We start from the raw sequence: 7888 nt of genomic DNA on the forward strand, positions 1-7888 counted from the left end.
CCTCCCCCACTTCCCCTTCACCCAAATCCAGATAGCTGATGTTCTGAAAGAGCTGCAAAATCTGGACCCCTACAAATCAGCCGTGCTAGACAATCTGGACCCTCTCTTTCTAAAATTATCCGCCAAAATTATTGCAACCCCTATTACTAGCCTGTTCAACCTCTCTTTCGTATCGTCTGAGATTCCCATAGATTGGAAAGCTGCCGCGGTCATCCCCCTCTTCAAAGGGGGAGACACTCTAGACCCAAACTGCTACAGACCTATATCTATTCTACCCTGCCTTTCTAAGGTGTTTGAAAGCCAAGTTAACAAAACAGATTACCGACCATTTCGAATCTCACCGTACCTTCTCGCTATGCAATCAGGTTTCCGAGCTGGTCATGGGTGCACCTCAGCCACACTCAAGGTCCTAAACGATATCATAACCACCATCGATAAGAGGCATTACTGTGCAGCCGTATTCATCYACCTGGCTAAGGCTTTCGACTCTGTCAATCACATCATTCATATTTTCAGACTCAACAGCCTTGGTTTCTCAAATGATTGCCTCGCTTGGTTCACCAACTACTTCTCCGATAGAGTTCCGTATGTCTAATCYGAGGGCCTGTTGTCCGGACCTCTGGCAGTCTTTATGGGGGTGCCACAGGGTTCAATTCTCGGGCCGACTCTCTTCTCTGTATACATCAATGATGTCGCTCTCACTGCTGGTGATTCTTTGATCCACCTCTACGCAGATGACACCATTCTGTATACCTCTGGCCCTTCGTTGGACACTGTTAACTAACCTCCAGATGAGCTTCAATGCCATACAACTCTCCTTCCGTGGCTTCCAACTGCTCTTAAATGCAAGTAAAACTAAATGCATGCTCTTCAACCGATCGCTGCCCGCACCTGCCCGCCCGTCCAGCATCACTACTCTGGACGGTTCTGACTTAGAATATGTGGACAACTACAATAACCTAGGTGTCTGGTTAGACTGTAAACTCTCCTTCCAGACTCACATCTCCAATCCAAAATTAAATCTAGATTCCTATTTCGCAAACAAAGGCATTCCTTCAGCTCATTCTGCCAAACATACCCTTCATAAAATGACCATCCTACCGATCCTCGACTTCGGTGATGTCATTTACAAAATAGCCTCCAACACTCTACTCAACAAATTGGATGCAGTCTATCACCGAAGCAGTGAAGCCCCATATACTACCCACCACTGCGACCTGTATGATCTCGTCGCCAAACCCACTGGCTCCAGGTCATCTACAAGTCTCTGCTAGGTAAAGCCCCGCCTTATCTCAGCTCACTGGTCACCATAGCAGCACCCACCCGTAGCACACGCTCCAGCAGGTATATCTCACTGGTCACCCCCAAAGCCAATTCTTCCTTTGGCCACCTCTCCTTCTAGTTCTCTGCTGCCAATGACTGATGACTGATGAGTATTGAATTGCTATATTGTAATTACTTTGCCACCATGGCCTATATTTATTTGCCTGATTTCTTCAGTATTACTTTAGTGCCTTATTGCAACAGACTTCCTTGTTTTCATTGTCATTAGGTTAGTATTGTGGAGTAACTACAATGATCCATCCTCAGTTTTCTCCAATCACAGCTATTAAACTCTGTATGTCACGTGTGCTCCTGTAACAGGGTTGGTTATGTTTCCACTTGCCTCTAAAGAAATGTGTATTTAATGTTCAAGCATTCTTATTGGTTAGTTCAACTCTGATGACAATAAGGTGTGTTGTGATTGGCCCCGCTTGCAGATAGGGGGAGATTGCGAACGTTTGTTCGCCCAGTAGAAAAAATGTGTGCAGCCCGCGGCTTTTGTGGAGCGATGGGTAACGATGCTTCGTGGGTGACTGTTGTTGATGTGTGCAGAGGGTCCCTGGTTCGTGCCCYGGTCGGGGCGAGGGGACGTACGTAAAGTTAAACTGTTACACTCCCTCTCCGGCCTCTAGGTGACCAGTTTGCTCGTTATGGCGCACACCTGTCACCATAGTTACGCGCATCTGCGCGTCTTCAGACTCACCTGGACTCCATCACCTCCCTGATTACCTTCCCTATATATATGTCACTCCCTTTGGTTCCTTCCCCAGATGTTATTGTTTCTGTTCCGGTGTCATGTCTGTGCYTTCTTGTTTTATATTAACTTGCGTTTATTTATTAACACTCCCTCCCTAAACTTGCTTCCCGACTCTCAGCGCATAGCGTTACACCGTAACTGTTTTAAAGTCCCCATTGGCCTCATGCTGAAATCCCAGAGTGGTTTCCTTCCTCTCCAGCAACTGAGTTATTTTATTTAACTACGCAAGTCAGGTAAGAACAAATTCTTATTTACAATGACGGCCTACCAAAAGGTCTCCTGCGGGGACGGGGGCTGGGATTAAAAATAAATAAATAAATAAAATGTAAATATAGCACAAAACACACATCATGACAAGAGAGACAACACTACATAAAGAGAGACGTCAGACAACATAGCAAGGCAGCAACACAACATGACAACAATATGGTAGCAACACAACACGGCAGCAGCACAGAACATGGTACCAACATTATTGGGTACAGACAACAGCACAAAGGGAAAAAAGGTAAAGACAACAATACATRACACAAAGCAGCCACAACTGTCAGTAAGAGTGTCCATGATTGAGTCTTTGAATGAAGAGATTGAGATAAAACTGTCCAGTTTGAGTGTTTGTTGCAGCTCGTTCCAGTCGCTAGCTYRAGCAKACTGAAAAGACGATTGACCCAGGGATGAGTGTGCTTTGGGACCGTTTAACAGAATGTGACTGCCAGAACATGTGTTGTATGTGGAGGATGAGGGCTGCGGTAGTGTCACGCCCTGACCTTAGAGAGCCTTTTTATGTCTCTATTTGGTTTGGTCAGGGTGTGATTTGGGTGGGTATTCTATGTTCTTTAGGCCGAGTGTGGCTCCCAATCAGAGGCAGCTGTCTATCGTTGTCTCTGATAGGGAATCATACTTAGGCAGCCCTTTTTCCCACCTGTGATTGTGGGTAGTTGTCTATGTGTAGTGGCCTGCGAGCACTACGTAGCTTAGGTTCGTTTGTTATTTCTTGTTTTGTTGGCGACATTATAAATAAACTAAAATGTACGCTAACCACGCTGTGCCTTGGTCTACTTCTTACGACAAGCATGACAGAACTACTCACCACAAAAGGACCAAGCAGCGTGGAGAAAGGGACATGGACTTGGGAGGAAATCCTGGACGGTAAAGGACCCTGGAGGCAGGCTGGGGAATATCGCCGTCCAAAGGAGGAATTAAAGGCAGCGAAGGAGGAGCGGCGACGGTATGAGGAGGCAAGTCATCGAAGCAGGCACGAGAGGCAGCCCCCCATTTTTTTGGGGGGGGGGGCACACGGGAGATTGGCGGAGTCAGGTTATAGACCTGAGCAACTCCCTGTGCTTACCGCGGGGAGCGAGTGACCGGGCAGGCACCGTGTTATGCGGTTAAAGTGCACAGTGTCTCCGGTGCGCATGCACAGCCCGATGCGCTCGGAGCCAGCTCTCCGCAATGCCACGCTAGAGTGGGCATCCAGCCAGGGCGGATTGTGCCAGCTCAGCGCTCTTGGTCTCCGGTGCAACGTTTCGGTCCAGGGTATCCTGCACCGGCTCTGCGCACTGTGTTTCCGGTGCGCTGTGACTGCTCAGTGCGTCCTATGCCTGCGCTCCGCCCGTGCCGGGCTTAAGTGGGCATTCAGCCAAAAGGAGCGGGGCAAGTAACTGAGCACCAGATTCTCAGTGCTCCCCCACAGCCCGGTTCACCTGTGCCTGCTGTCACGGGCCAGGTCGGGAGCCTCCAAGATCGGTCTCCAGTCCCGGAACCTCCAGCGACGGTCTCCAGTCCGGAGCCTCCACACGGTTCCCCCAGTCCGAGCTCCACGAGGCCAGTCCGGCTCCCACACGGTCCCAGTCCGGAGCCTCCAACACGGCCTCCAGTCCGGCTCCAGAGACGGCCTCCAGTCCGGAGCTCCAGCGACGGTCCCAGTCCGGGGCTGCAGCGAGGGGTTCCCAGTCCGGGGCCTGCAGCGAGGCGTTCCCAGTCCGGGGCCTGCAGCGAGGGTTCCCAGTCCGGGGCCTGCAACGAGAGTCCCCAGTCGGGGCCTGCAACGAGGGTCCCCAGTCCGGGTCCTGCAGCGAGGGTTCCCAGTCCGGGCCTGCAGCGAGGGTCCCCAGTCCGGGGTCGGTGACGAGGGTCCCCGCACCAGAGGCGCCACTAAAGTTGGGTGAGCCAGAGGTGGAGCGGGTCTACGTCCCGCACCAGAGCCGCCACCGCAGATAGATGCCCACCCAGACCCTCCCCTATAGGTTCAGGTTTTGCGCCAAAGTCCACACCTTTGGGGGGGGGGGTACTGTCACGCCCTGACCTTAGAGAGCCTTTTATGTCTCTATTTGGTTTGGTCAGGGGTGTGATTTGGGTGTGGGCATTTGTTCTTTATTTCTTTGTTTCTGGCTGAGTGTGGTTCCCAATCAGAGGCAGCTGTCTATCGTTGTCTCTGATTGGGAATCATACTTAGGCAGCCCTTTTAACCCACCTGTGATTGTGGGTAGTCTATGTGTAGTGGCCTGTGAGCACTACGTAGCTTTACGTTCGTTTGTTATTTCTTGTTTTGTTGGCGACATTATAAATAAACTAAAATGTACGCTCACCACTCTGCGCCTTGGTCTACTTCCTACGACGAGCGTGACAGGTAGATATCTCAGATGGGGGGAGTGAGGCCTAAGAAGGGGTGAGTTATGAAGGATGCCTGTATCTTTGTTGTGTCTTGGTGTATTGATACACCATCCAAAGTGTAATTAGTAACTTCCACATGCTCGAAGGGATATTCAATGTCTGCTTTTTMTTTTACCCATCTACCAATAGGTGCGCTTCTTTGTGAATCATTGGAAACCTCCCTGGTCTTTGTAGTTGAATCTGTGATTGAAATTCACTGCTCYACTGAGGGACCTTGTAATGAACAAMATGGGAGACAGAGAGCTGGTATCAAGCGCAYCAGGTATTTATTMTAAAGGACCACAGGAGGAGGCAGGTAGCTGGGTCCAGGGGCAGGCAGAAGGTCATACACAGGGGGTCCAAAAAGGCAACAGTACAGGCAGGGAAAAGGCTAGTAACGTTGTCCGGGAGATCAGGCAATAGGTTGATAACAGGAAATCCGATACACTAAAGTGCAGGCAGGGAATAGGCAAAATGTGTCGTTAGTGAGGCAGGCAAAAAAATTACAGGAAACCCAGCACTCCGAATAGAAGTGTGTCACAAAACAAGCAATACCTCACAATGATGTGGTGCAAAGAACTGAACTAAATAGTGTGTGATAATGACATACAGGTGTGTGAACAGGTGATRAGAATTCAGGTGATTGGGATCTGGAGAGTGAGCTGCGTTCAGGGGATCTAGGTGTTTGAGAGTGTGAGCTGGAAGCAGACGTTACAGACCTTACATATAATTGTGTGGGGTACAGAGACGAGGTAGTCATTTAAAAATCATGTTAAACACTCAGTAGAGGTGCATGGGTAAAACCACAGGGGAGGTCAATCTAATCTAAAACCTGCTAGTTCATATGCCTTGACACCGTGATATATACGTCTAAGGCCAAGACAATAAGAAGACACAGTGGCAGAATAAATTCAACCACACCTTTGTTGCATCACAAAGCCGGAGAGCAACATCTGTCCGGTGAAGTCCACAAAACATATTGCATGTAACAAACAGTTACATAACCTACAGTATGGTCAAGCAAGTTAATGTTTCCCACATTTTCGGACTCCTGAACAATTATTGATTTAGAACCACAGAGTTACTGCAWGTCACAAAGAAAACAGGATCTGCTTCCACTATTCCAGCACCATTTAAACTTCAACATCATCTAATCACCTATGATTAGCTAACTCCATGTCAATAGACCCACTGTGACCTTCAATAACATGGCCTCTTGTTACTTAACCTCCTGCTCTCTGACCTCTCAACCTTTTGTTCTCTCTCACCACATATGTAKGTCTGTTAGTGATGTTCCTTGTCGCGACTCTTGCCTTGGTTGCCTCTTGCTCTGTTAACAGATAAAACAATACAATGTAGTCTATTGTCAGTCGGTGATTGTTTGAGACTATGGATGGGTACAAATAGTACTTGAAATATTTCAAACACTTTGAGAGTTTGCTTGAGCCTGCCTGAAGGGCCATATAGGCAGGTTAGGAACATGTAGAGCAAATCCATCACTTCCATTGTGACATGCATGCTCAATCAAGCCCAGCTAAAGTATTGGAAAGATTTCAAATATTATTTGAACCCAGGTATTTCTAATAGATGAGGGGGGGGGGGGTCATTTGAAGGTTTTAGCAGCGTTAACATGTCATTCATGAGAGACATCCTCTGAGGAAGCGATATCACAATGTCCCCGAGGCTGCAGCTGAGGGGCACAGGCCATTTTTAGATGACAAAGTGTAGGACATTTTCTTTGGGGGGGTATCATAGAATGTCACAGAGGAAACACCTTTCACAATGGGCTCTCTGGTTCTCACTCAGTTTCTCCCTCTGTGTGGTTTCAGAGAGAGGCAACCAGTTTCTGTATCATGCTCATCCACATGTGAAGTATGTACATCTTTATACGGGGTAATGTAACTTCCTATTAACTATTTTTTTCTCGCTCGCTCCCCCCCACTCTCTCGCTCTCTCTCTCGCTCTCTCTCTCGCTCTCTCTCGCTCTCTCTCTCGCTCTCTCTCTCGCTCTCTCTCTCTCGCTCTCTCGCTCTCTCTCGCTCTCTCTCTCTGTCTCTCTCTCTCTCTAACAAAATCAACCACGGATAGGTGCCAGTATTTTTCCACCATGCAAATACATAACTTCAAACCCTGTGAAATTCTGATGGAAAGTAGAAAGGAGAATGGGGCGGTTCTCTAGGGATTTAATCATTATTTAATCGGGACCAATTGTAAGACTGACTGTCTACCATTTCCTGATCCAACTTAGAATAGGTATTACTCAACACTCTATTGTTTCAGACAATCATGAGAACAATTTAATAATAACACGTGAAGATTGGATCCATTGTTACGCCTCTGGTGTGAGAACAGCTTGAACAAATTGCATTTATACACTAGCCTTTCATTAGTTCTGAATAGGGCAATGGAAGAAGAAAAGTTCAAAGAATGTACAGTACTAGTCAAAAGTTTGGACACACCTACTCAAGGGGTTTTTCTTTATTTTTACTATTTTCTACATTGAAGACATCAAAACTATGAAATAACACATATGGAATCATGTAGTAACCCCCCAAAAAAGTGTTAAACAAATCAAAATATATTTTATATTTGAGATTCTTCAAAGTAGCGACCCTTTGCCTTGATGACAGCTTCGCACACTCTTGGCATTCTCTCAACCAGCTTCATGAGGAATACTTTTCCAATAGTCTTGGGAGTTCCCAACATATGTTGAGCACTTGTTGGCTGTTTTTCCTTCACCCTGTGGTCCAACTCATCCCAAACTATCTCAATTGGGTTGAGGTCGGGTGATTATGGAGGCTAGGTCATCTGATGCAGCACCATCACTTTCATTGGTCAAACAGCTCTAACACAGCCTGGAAGTGTGTTTTGGGTCAATGTCCTGTTGAAAAATCAAATGATAGTCCCACTGAGCGCAAACTAGATGGGATGGGGTATCGCTGCAGAATGCTGTGGTAGCCATGCTGGTTAAGTGTGCCTTGAATTCTAAATAAAACACAGACAGTGTCATCAGCAAAGCACCCCACACCGTCACACCTCTTCCTCCATGCTTCACGGTGGGAAGCATACTCTGTGTCTCACAAAGACACGGTGGTTGGAACCAAAAATCTCAAATTTGGACTCATCAGACCAATGGACAGATTTCACTGGTCTAAT

This window comes from Salvelinus sp. IW2-2015, linkage group LG20, assembly GCF_002910315.2.
Source record: "Salvelinus sp. IW2-2015 linkage group LG20, ASM291031v2, whole genome shotgun sequence".
Classification (NCBI taxonomy): Eukaryota; Metazoa; Chordata; class Actinopteri; order Salmoniformes; family Salmonidae; genus Salvelinus; species Salvelinus sp. IW2-2015.